At 40.3% G+C, this 13,081-nt stretch overlaps 1 protein-coding gene and 1 pseudogene across 1 annotated transcript in view; one reads left to right on the forward strand and one right to left on the reverse strand.

Annotated features, from left to right (window-relative positions):
* Nucleotides 1-13,081, forward strand: part of CAMKMT (calmodulin-lysine N-methyltransferase) — a 984,732-nt gene that overhangs the window by 355,405 nt on the left and 616,246 nt on the right. The gene's annotated exons all lie outside the window — the stretch shown is intronic.
* LOC134912110 (5S ribosomal RNA) lies at nucleotides 11,010-11,128 on the reverse strand (annotated as a pseudogene).

Raw genomic sequence — 13,081 nt, forward strand, 5'->3', positions numbered from 1 at the left:
CCCAGGGTTCCTCCCAATGCAAGACAATGCTAGACCTCATGTGGCTGGAGTGTGTCAGCAGTTCCTGCAAGACGAAGGCATTGATGCTATGGACTGGCCCGCCCGTTCCCCAGACCTGAATCCAATTGAGCACATCTGGGACATCATGTCTCTTGCCATCCACCAACGCCACGTTGCACCACAGACTGTCCAGGAGTTGGTGGATGCTTTAGTCCAGGTCTGGGAGGAGATCCCTCAGGAGACCATCCGCCACCTCATCAGGAACATGCTCAGGCGTTGTAGGGAGGTCATACAGGCACGAGGAGGCTACACACACTACTGAGCCTCATTTTGACTTGTTTTAAGGACATTACATCAAAGTTGGATCAGCCTGTAGTGTGTTTTTCCACTTTAATTTTGAGTGTGACTCCAAATCCAGACCTCCACGGGTTAATAAATTTGATTTCCATTGATAATTTTTGTGTGTTTCTGTTGTCAGCACATTCAACTATGTAAAGAACAAAGTATTTAAGAAGACTATTTCATTCATTCAGATCTAGGATGTATTATTTTAGCGTTCCCTTTATATTTTTGAGCAGTATATATATATATATATATATACAGATACATATTACCGGCACTCCTTAGGGTGGCTATTGCGTTTCTGTGCTGGTTGCCCTCACAAACGGAAATAGATAACTTCAAATGGTGCGGCACTCCAGACGAAAAAGATTACTCATAACGGCAGTGTTAGCAGCAACGTTTCAATGCCTTTATTGTGGCATTTTCATCAGGCTTTTAGACAAAGACATACAAAGACTCTTACCTTATATCCCCACCCGTCAGTGAGTGATGCCGTTCGGGTAGCGGGACCACGCACCCGTCCCGGCGGCTTCTAATGATGACGTCATCACGTCTCACGCTCTACGGCGCAGCCGGTGACCCATCGCACTGTTTCCTTAGCAACTGTAAACACATATACAAATACATACAGGGCTATAGTTGCGTGTGACATAAAAACAATCTCATATATCTAGACAGTAAAAACTGACCTATTTCATTATTAACGGTATATTACCGAGAGCGAGCAAGTAATACTAATGCAATATCAATCATAAATAGACAGCACTCCAATATAATGATTACCTGCCATATATATCGGAACCTTAATAAATTCACACTAGTTACAAAATGTAACCCATATGAATTAAGGTATAATAGGGGCATATATATCTCTGTTGTAAACCTAGGCTCATTGGCTCTTAGTTAATTCTCAGTAAGATGTGCCCCTTAAGAAATTTTTTTAAAAAATAAGAATTATGTGCTGATGATATTGACGGATCCAGATAAATTGTATACCTAGCTATATTTTTATTATATATGGCTACTGATCCACCCATTACAAAAAGTTATTGAGGCCCAAATGTTCATTGAGTCCTCTGGGTGCTAGGGTTCCCATTCGATGGATCCATCGGGATTCCATCTGTAGCAGCTTGAGGCCTCTATTGCCTCCACGTATGTTAAGGGGTACATGATCAATCATCCTATATCGGATTGATGTTAAATTATGTCTGGCTTCCGAGAAGTGTCTAGCGACCGGTTGGTCACTACCTCCCGTAGCCAGGGCCTTCCTGATAGCGGATCTATGTGCTGTCATCCTCTCTTTAAAGCTGCGTTCTGTTTTGCCGATGTAGGATTTCCCACATGGGCAAATTATCTGGTAAACAATGTATTTAGTATTACAAGTGAGCTGGTGGCGTATATAATATTTTTTACCTGATAATGGGTGATTAAATGTGTCACCTGCCAACATAAACTGGCATGTGGTGCACGTGCAACGTATACAACCAAGTTTTAATCGGGCCCCACTGAGCACTTCAACCCCCTGCTTGGGTGATATATCTGCTTTAACTAATATATCACGGAGGTTTCTACCCCTAGTATGACAAGGCATGATTCTGGTTTCTGTCAGTGGTAGATCAGGATCTGACTGTATAATCGGCCATAATTTTTTCACTTTCTTGGTGATAATAGGGCTGGCCTGATTGTATCGGTTTACCCAAGGGAGTATCTTATTTGGTTCCCGATTTTTATCAATATTTTGTTCTGGGTATTGTAATACTTTTTGTTTTGCTTCCAACAATACATCAATGTGATATCCCCTTGCGAGGAATTTATCGATCAATGCATTAATTTGTTGTTCTGCTAATTTACTGTCTGTAGTGATACGTTTGATTCTCAGCATTTGTGAGTAGGGTAAACCTCTCACCAATGCTCTAGGATGGGCACTGTTAAAGTGTAGCAGGTTATTTCTATCAGTTTCCTTAGCATACAAACTGGTGTAGATGTTGCCCTTATCAATTCTAATAGCTACATCCAAAAAATTTACACAATCTTCTGAGATGTTATAAGTAAATTTGACCGGACCATTAGCTAAATTATAATTATCTAACACATTGATCAATTCCTGCTTTTTACCACTCCAAATAATCAACAAGTCGTCTATGAATCGCGTATAGAAAACAATCTGATTAGTAATCTGTGTACATGAAAAAAATGCATCCTGTTCAATGCTAAACATAAACATATTGGCGTACGATGGGGCCACATTCGACCCCATCGCACAGCCAATACGCTGCAGATAAAATCTATTATCATAAATGAAAAAATTCGATGTAAGTATAAGTTGAAGTAACTCCATCACAAGACCCAAATCCGGTCCCATATAATTCACATTATCTTTCAAGAACCTATATGTGCATTGCAGCCCCATATCATGTGGTATTACAGTATATAAGCTCTTAACGTCAATGCTGCATAACCATATTTCTCCTTGCAGCACAGGTAATTCTCTTAGTTTCGATAGGAGAGATGGGGTGTCCAATAGATACCGTGGATGTGCTCTTATTGCCGGTTGGAATAAGGCATCCAGGTATATCGATGTATTCTGCAGTAATGATCCTCTTGCGGATATAATGGGGCGCCCGGGGGGCTTTGTCATGGACTTATGTATTTTTGGAGTTGTGTATAAGAGGGGCACCACCGGGAATTCAGGAACAAGTGCCTTAGCTATATCTTGTGTGACCAATTCCTTATCCACAGCGGTTTTGAGAATCATTTGTAATTCTCTTTTAACTTTCATTGTAGGGTCACCAGATAGTAATTGATATGTCTGATGATCTTCCAACTGTTTTTGGATATCTGCCTTGTAATTGTGTAAGTCCTGTATTACAAGGGCGCCGCCCTTATCCGCGGGACGAAAGACCAATTGTTGATTTTGGGATAACTTTTTCAATGCTGTATGTTCTTGTTTGCTCAGATTATGTCTCATAGGTGGCAAGGTATTGACCGTTGCCTGCACATCTGTATCCATGAGTCGCATGAATGTCTTGATACTAGCATTAAATGATTGCGGTTCAAACGTGGAGCGTGGTAGCACTTTACGTAACTGTGGCGGAATGACGGTAGGGTTTTTTTCAGCCGTAGAGATGTTTTTAAAGAAAAATTCTTTTAATTTTAATTGACGGTGGAGGGCTTGTTGTTCAATCAGCCATTGGAAATGGTCAAATGGAACCGATGGTACAAATGATAAGCCACGTGCTAATACATCATTCTCAATTTTATTGAGAGTATAAGATGATAAATTGACTATTAAGTTCGTTTGGCTACTGGTGGTTTTCTTCCACGTCCCCTTCCTTTTTGTTTGGCCTCCCCTCCTCGTGCACGTCCTCTGCCTTTTACTTCTGCCCTTGTAGTCACCCCTAAAGGGTGTGTCGCTCCCTCATTGCCATGTGTATTTTCATTCTCACTTAGAGAGGAGACCCTCTCAGTTGATGAATCGGTGTCTTGTACAAATTTAGATCTGTTCCTCCGAAAAAATGGTCTCCTTTGGTCACTTCTTTCCTTATAACTGGTCCATTGGTACACTGAATTAAATTCATAGTCAGCATCCACTTTATCTCTTTTCTCCTTTTTAAACTTCACAAGATCTCGTTTGTACGTTTGAAGTTGTCCATTTAATTTGTCATACCAGTTGGTATTGGTATCCTTTTCAAGGCTCTCTTTGTGTATAGCCTCAAATGCTTTGATCTTATCCTTTAATAAGTTTACTTCCTTTGTTGAGTGTTCTATAATTAGCAGCATGAGATCAAATGAGCATTTGTTGAGCGTGGCCACCCATTTTTTACAAAATGCTCCGTCATGTCGCCCTATGGTAGGGCAGTTCTTTACTCTTAACCCACGCGGTATTTTTTTAGCCCTGTAATACTCACTTAAAGTGAGGCCATGGTAGAAATAATCAATTTCCTTCCTTTTATATTTAAGGAGGTCACGGTATAATTCCTCCAACGGAGGGGGCTCAAAGCGTTCTGCTAATTCAGCTGCATATAATATGTGATCAGCTTCACTCTCTGAAAAGGAATGCACATCTCCAATGGTATAGGTTGTATGCTGAAAGCCACTTGCATGTTGCTCAATATTTGCATCAACCATACTTCCAAATATATACCAGCAAGGAGAACAGTGCTGGTTGCCCAGCAAGGAGAACAGTGATAAAAAATTATGGATCAATATCACAGAAGTCTGCAGAGTATGTATATATTATACATGTATTAATGTCCACCACCACTTTCCAATGCTCATAGGATAATGTACTCCAAGTAATTACACCAAAATAATTTATAAATCAGTACTTGTCAGATTACTCCCCATGGGGAAAAAAATGTCCAAACAGTGTACCAATATAGCAACCAAGTTCAAGACAAGTTTAGAAGAAAACAGTCACTGATGAATGATTCAACTTAATGAAGCCTTAGGGTGCCATGTGATTCAGATTGCAAGCTGCGATCTCAATAAATACAGATACATATTACCGGCACTCCTTAGGGTGGCTATTGCGTTTCTGTGCTGGTTGCCCTCACAAACGGAAATAGATAACTTCAAATGGTGCGGCACTCCAGACGAAAAAGATTACTCATAACGGCAGTGTTAGCAGCAACGTTTCAATGCCTTTATTGTGGCATTTTCATCAGGCTTTTAGACAAAGACATACAAAGACTCTTACCTTATATCCCCACCCGTCAGTGAGTGATGCCGTTCGGGTAGCGGGACCACGCACCCGTCCCGGCGGCTTCTAATGATGACGTCATCACGTCTCACGCTCTACGGCGCAGCCGGTGACCCATCGCACTGTTTCCTTAGCAACTGTAAACACATATACAAATACATACAGGGCTATAGTTGCGTGTGACATAAAAACAATCTCATATATCTAGACAGTAAAAACTGACCTATTTCATTATTAACGGTATATTACCGAGAGCGAGCAAGTAATACTAATGCAATATCAATCATAAATAGACAGCACTCCAATATAATGATTACCTGCCATATATATCGGAACCTTAATAAATTCACACTAGTTACAAAATGTAACCCATATGAATTAAGGTATAATAGGGGCATATATATCTCTGTTGTAAACCTAGGCTCATTGGCTCTTAGTTAATTCTCAGTAAGATGTGCCCCTTAAGAAAAATTTTTAAAAAATAAGAATTATGTGCTGATGATATTGACGGATCCAGATAAATTGTATACCTAGCTATATTTTTATTATATATGGCTACTGATCCACCCATTACAAAAAGTTATTGAGGCCCAAATGTTCATTGAGTCCTCTGGGTGCTAGGGTTCCCATTCGATGGATCCATCGGGATTCCATCTGTAGCAGCTTGAGGCCTCTATTGCCTCCACGTATGTTAAGGGGTACATGATCAATCATCCTATATCGGATTGATGTTAAATTATGTCTGGCTTCCGAGAAGTGTCTAGCGACCGGTTGGTCACTACCTCCCGTAGCCAGGGCCTTCCTGATAGCGGATCTATGTGCTGTCATCCTCTCTTTAAAGCTGCGTTCTGTTTTGCCGATGTAGGATTTCCCACATGGGCAAATTATCTGGTAAACAATGTATTTAGTATTACAAGTGAGCTGGTGGCGTATATAATATTTTGCTGACTATGAATTTAATTCAGTGTACCAATGGACCAGTTATAAGGAAAGAAGTGACCAAAGGAGACCATTTTTTCGGAGGAACAGATCTAAATTTGTACAAGACACCGATTCATCAACTGAGAGGGTCTCCTCTCTAAGTGAGAATGAAAATACACATGGCAATGAGGGAGCGACACACCCTTTAGGGGTGACTACAAGGGCAGAAGTAAAAGGCAGAGGACGTGCACGAGGAGGGGAGGCCAAACAAAAAGGAAGGGGACGTGGAAGAAAACCACCAGTAGCCAAACGAACTTAATAGTCAATTTATCATCTTATACTCTCAATAAAATTGAGAATGATGTATTAGCACGTGGCTTATCATTTGTACCATCGGTTCCATTTGACCATTTCCAATGGCTGATTGAACAACAAGCCCTCCACCGTCAATTAAAATTAAAAGTATTTTTCTTTAAAAACATCTCTACGGCTGAAAAAACCCCTACCGTCATTCCGCCACAGTTACGTAAAGTGCTACCACGCTCCACGTTTGAACCGCAATCATTTAATGCTAGTATCAAGACATTCATGCGACTCATGGATACAGATGTGCAGGCAACGGTCAATACCTTGCCACCTATGAGACATAATCTGAGCAAACAAGAACATACAGCATTGAAAAAGTTATCCCAAAATCAACAATTGGTCTTTCGTCCCGCGGATAAGGGCGGCGCCCTTGTAATACAGGACTTACACAATTACAAGGCAGATATCCAAAAACAGTTGGAAGATCATCAGACATATCAATTACTATCTGGTGACCCTACAATGAAAGTTAAAAGAGAATTACAAATGATTCTCAAAACCGCTGTGGATAAGGAATTGGTCACACAAGATATAGCTAAGGCACTTGTTCCTGAATTCCCGGTGGTGCCCCTCTTATACACAACTCCAAAAATACATAAGTCCATGACAAAGCCCCCCGGGCGCCCCATTATATCCGCAAGAGGATCATTACTGCAGAATACATCGATATACCTGGATGCCTTATTCCAACCGGCAATAAGAGCACATCCACGGTATCTATTGGACACCCCATCTCTCCTATCGAAACTAAGAGAATTACCTGTGCTGCAAGGAGAAATATGGTTATGCAGCATTGACGTTAAGAGCTTATATACTGTAATACCACATGATATGGGGCTGCAATGCACATATAGGTTCTTGAAAGATAATGTGAATTATATGGGACCGGATTTGGGTCTTGTGATGGAGTTACTTCAACTTATACTTACATCGAATTTTTTCATTTATGATAATAGATTTTATCTGCAGCGTATTGGCTGTGCGATGGGGTCGAATGTGGCCCCATCGTACGCCAATATGTTTATGTTTAGCATTGAACAGGATGCATTTTTTTCATGTACACAGATTACTAATCAGATTGTTTTCTATACGCGATTCATAGACGACTTGTTGATTATTTGGAGTGGTAAAAAGCAGGAATTGATCAATGTGTTAGATAATTATAATTTAGCTAATGGTCCGGTCAAATTTACTTATAACATCTCAGAAGATTGTGTAAATTTTTTGGATGTAGCTATTAGAATTGATAAGGGCAACATCTACACCAGTTTGTATGCTAAGGAAACTGATAGAAATAACCTGCTACACTTTAACAGTGCCCATCCTAGAGCATTGGTGAGAGGTTTACCCTACTCACAAATGCTGAGAATCAAACGTATCACTACAGACAGTAAATTAGCAGAACAACAAATTAATGCATTGATCGATAAATTCCTCGCAAGGGGATATCACATTGATGTATTGTTGGAAGCAAAACAAAAAGTATTACAATACCCAGAACAAAATATTGATAAAAATCGGGAACCAAATAAGATACTCCCTTGGGTAAACCGATACAATCAGGCCAGCCCTATTATCACCAAGAAAGTGAAAAAATTATGGCCGATTATACAGTCAGATCCTGATCTACCACTGACAGAAACCAGAATCATGCCTTGTCATACTAGGGGTAGAAACCTCCGTGATATATTAGTTAAAGCAGATATATCACCCAAGCAGGGGGTTGAAGTGCTCAGTGGGGCCCGATTAAAACTTGGTTGTATACGTTGCACGTGCACCACATGCCAGTTTATGTTGGCAGGTGACACATTTAATCACCCATTATCAGGTAAAAAATATTATATACGCCACCAGCTCACTTGTAATACTAAATACATTGTTTACCAGATAATTTGCCCATGTGGGAAATCCTACATCGGCAAAACAGAACGCAGCTTTAAAGAGAGGATGACAGCACATAGATCCGCTATCAGGAAGGCCCTGGCTACGGGAGGTAGTGACCAACCGGTCGCTAGACACTTCTCGGAAGCCAGACATAATTTAACATCAATCCGATATAGGATGATTGATCATGTACCCCTTAACATACGTGGAGGCAATAGAGGCCTCAAGCTGCTACAGATGGAATCCCGATGGATCCATCGAATGGGAACCCTAGCACCCAGAGGACTCAATGAACATTTGGGCCTCAATAACTTTTTGTAATGGGTGGATCAGTAGCCATATATAATAAAAATATAGCTAGGTATACAATTTATCTGGATCCGTCAATATCATCAGCACATAATTCTTATTTTTAAAAAAAATTTCTTAAGGGGCACATCTTACTGAGAATTAACTAAGAGCCAATGAGCCTAGGTTTACAACAGAGATATATATGCCCCTATTATACCTTAATTCATATGGGTTACATTTTGTAACTAGTGTGAATTTATTAAGGTTCCGATATATATGGCAGGTAATCATTATATTGGAGTGCTGTCTATTTATGATTGATATTGCATTAGTATTACTTGCTCGCTCTCGGTAATATACCGTTAATAATGAAATAGGTCAGTTTTTACTGTCTAGATATATGAGATTGTTTTTATGTCACACGCAACTATAGCCCTGTATGTATTTGTATATGTGTTTACAGTTGCTAAGGAAACAGTGCGATGGGTCACCGGCTGCGCCGTAGAGCGTGAGACGTGATGACGTCATCATTAGAAGCCGCCGGGACGGGTGCGTGGTCCCGCTACCCGAACGGCATCACTCACTGACGGGTGGGGATATAAGGTAAGAGTCTTTGTATGTCTTTGTCTAAAAGCCTGATGAAAATGCCACAATAAAGGCATTGAAACGTTGCTGCTAACACTGCCGTTATGAGTAATCTTTTTCGTCTGGAGTGCCGCACCATTTGAAGTTATATATATATATATATATATATATGTACAAAAAGAAGCTAGCAGCGCCACAGATAGTATCAAAGGTGTAAACAACAATATTAGGAAAAAGGTGTTCCGAAATAATTAACGAGGAATATATATGTTACCTGGAGGACACTCCCTATAGGCTATTAGGGCGTCAGCTTAAGAACCTCAAAAAACGTATAGGCACTGGTATATATGCCTAGAAATTACAAATTGGTGCAAGAGGATGAGGTGTTTGCAAGCGACCACAGGTGTCAAAATTAATAGTATAAAAACCAGGTGTTTCTATAAAAATATATAAAATTTTAATTTCAGAATACTACACACTAAAAACAAGAGGAGGGTGTTTCATAAAATATAAACAATTTTTCAAAAAAAATGCAGCCTAATCAATAAAATCTGGTATAAGAATAACAGCGGTGAAATTAAAAAATTTAAAACACATATACCAAGATTATTGAAAAGTACATAAAAACATGAAAAAAAATATGTACAAAGTTTGCAGGATAGAGGTAAAAAAGAGTAAAAAAATTATGAGAGAGGTAGCTTAACTTCAATATTGGAGGTATGATCAGAGTGGCACCCAACGCGTTTCGTCCCTCATGGACTTCATCAAGGGGTGGTGAGAGGCTAGAGACAGAACCTATTTATACCTCATGGCTATGGGAGGTATTAGCAGCATCACTTCCTGTTTGTAAATTGGTGGATAAATGACATGTAATCAAAATGCATGTGTGAGTACATAAACATGAGACTAGTATGATACAAGAGCCCACTGGTAGCTTTACGTGTCAAAACGATGCCTATTATAGCTAAAAATAACGTATGTAGCATAAAAACGAGTGAGTCCGTCAACTTCCGGTCCGGACTGTGTGGAACGTCATATCCGCCCCACTTCCGCCCCATTTCCGGCGGCATCAGATCCGTTGTGCGCATGCGCCGGCTGGGCACCGTGCGGTGGAGATCTCTGGTACGTGCTCACTTCTAAGGGCGGCGGCCATCTTTATGGTTATCAAAAACCGGATACAGTCCTGCTGTAGGTGTAGTTCTCTGGTCAATTGTCACTTTAGAGGGCGGCGGCCATCTTATTGGTTATCAAAAACCGGGATGTAGTCCTGCTGTGGGTAGGATCCAAGTACTGCGATCTAGATGCTCTAGTGCGCAGTGTAAAGGTTTTAGATATGTATGAACCTTTTGGAATGGTTTTGCATACTGATGGTGCGTCTCCCCGGGGTGGTACATAAAAAACGAGAAGGAAAAAAACGTAGATAAACGGATGGTAATAGCAGGCATAGATAAGTTATATGACAGGTGAATATGGCATTAAGAGGGATATGGATAAATGATAATTAGGGTGAATATATAGCGCCCATAAGGGGCATAATATGGAAACAAATATGCTAAAAAAGGGTTTATAATATAGATATATGCGAAAACAATACAAAAAATATATATGTATAAATATATAGAAATAATATACACATATATAAAAAATAGTATATATATATATATATAAAAAAAAATATATATATATAAAATATATAAAAAAATATATATATAAAAAAATTTAATATATTTAAAATCATATAGTAAGCGTGAGCAGGGATGGGAAGGAAATGGATGGGAATAGATGATAAACCTGCTAGGAGCGGAATCAGCAAGTATTAATAAGGTACTACGTTGCGAAAAAGTGCCAGAGTGATGTGGGCAAGACGTCATCCATGAACTTTCGAGGTGTCCTAAGGATATTCCCATTTTCGCCTTCAGGTTTACAACACCCGGTCTCCCAAGGGGGTCTCCCATCCTTGTACTGACCGGGCCCAACCTTGCTTAGCTTCCAAGATCGGACGGTGTTGGGCGTCCCCAAGGAGGTATGGTTGTAATGTATAGGGCTGGGTTGGAGAAAAGGTCTCTCAAAAGCAATGGACGACATAATAAATTCACAATTGGCATGGAGGATGTAGTATAGGAAAAGCAAAGAGGAGATACATAAGCTCCTACATGAGGGAGTGCGAGTTACAGCGTATATGTGCCATGAGAGCTTGGTGAAGTTTTCACTTTATACATCACGTTCCAGGTATTCTCTGGGAGTCTCCCATCCAGGTACTGGCCAGGACGCGAGTGTTTAAGATGGGCCCAATAGGGTGAGCAGTGCAGTATCGTGTCGGAAAAAGGGGGGGGGGGATTTCTGTTGAGAGGCTGGAGTGGAACTTAAGGAACAAAAAAGGGACAAAAAGAACAGGATATCTTACATCACAGGAACGGTGCTATTTCGTACCCCACATTGAAGCCATCCGGATGGAGTGTATTCAGTTCGTATATCCAAAACATCTCCCTCCTGGAAAGGAGATTCGAAAGGTCACCTCCTCTGTCTCCCAGAGCTACCAGTTCAATCCCTTTATACGTTAGTGCCTCTGGATCCGAGTTATGGCAAAGGTTGAAGTGTTTGGATACTGCATGGGTGAGGACTTTGTTCTTGATATTCCTGACGTGTTCCTGGATGCGTAGTTTAAGGGGTCTCTTGGTTTTCCCGATGTATTTTATTTTACAGGAGCACTCCAGAAGGTAGATTACCGATGGAGTATTACAATTGATGAATTGTTTAATACGATATTCCTTATTTGTCTTGCCATTGTGGAATGATTTCCTGTTCGGATTGAGGTACCTGCAAATGTTGCATCGACCACATTTGAAGCTTCCTACACATTTCGGCATCATGCTTGCGACTTCTGTATTCCTCAGCATACTTGGGGCTATTAGGTCCTTTAAACTCCTGGATTTGCGAAAAACCATCTTAGGCTCTTTCGTGAGGTAGTCTTTAAGTATAGGGTCCATGAGTAAGATGTTCCAGTGCTTCTTGAGGACCTCCTTAATAAGGTTCTCATGTCTGCTATACGTGGTGATAAACTTGACTGTTTCCTCCTTGATGTCCTTAGGTTTGTACTTAAGAAGGTCCCTCCTTTCTAAAACTTTAGTCTTGACGGTAGCATCTTCTAGGAGTCGGGACGGGTACCCCTTTTCCTTAAACCTTCCTTTGTATACTTCCAGTTGTTGATCTCTGTCCTCCGACTTCTTGCAATTCCGTGCTATCCTACTAAATTGGGAGAGGGGGATGTTGTCCTTCCATTGTTGCCGGTGATTGCTTCTATAGTGAACATAGCTATTCATATCCACCTTCTTAATGTAATTGCTTGTGATGATTTCCTCTCCTGAGTGTGTTAGGACAAGATCCAGGAATTCGATCCGTTCTGTATTCTCATTGGCCGTAAACTTGAGGTTCATGGCGTTGTCCGAAATGTAAGTTAAAAATTCTTTAAAACTCGACTGATCTCCCTCCCAAATAATTAGAATATCATCTATATAACGTTTGTAAAAGATGATATTCTGTTGGTATGGGTGGTTGATAAAAATGTATTCGTTCTCCCATTGTCCCATGAACAGGTTGGCAAAGCTAGGTGCGAAGATAGTGCCCATGGCTGTTCCACATGTTTGAAGATAAAACCCATCTAAAAATGTAAAATAATTATGTTTAAGTATAAAATTCATGAGGTCACATAAAAAAAGTCTATGATCTTCTGTAATCTGAGGGTCCGAAATTAGAAAATTGTTGCATGCCATGACGCCCTTTTCATGCTCTATGCAGGTGTATAGAGATTGCACATCAATTGTGGCCCACCTGTAGGTATCCTTCCATTGTAGTGGTTCCAAAAGGTTCAGGACAGATGTAGTATCTTTAAGAAAAGCCGGCAGTTTCATAACATATTTCCTCAGAAATATGTCAACATATTCTGACATATGTGAAGTCAGAGAGTCAATACCAATTATCAAAGGGTCATAA

The sequence above is a fragment of the Pseudophryne corroboree genome, chromosome 4, assembly GCF_028390025.1.
Source record: "Pseudophryne corroboree isolate aPseCor3 chromosome 4, aPseCor3.hap2, whole genome shotgun sequence".
NCBI classification, from domain to species: Eukaryota; Metazoa; Chordata; class Amphibia; order Anura; family Myobatrachidae; genus Pseudophryne; species Pseudophryne corroboree.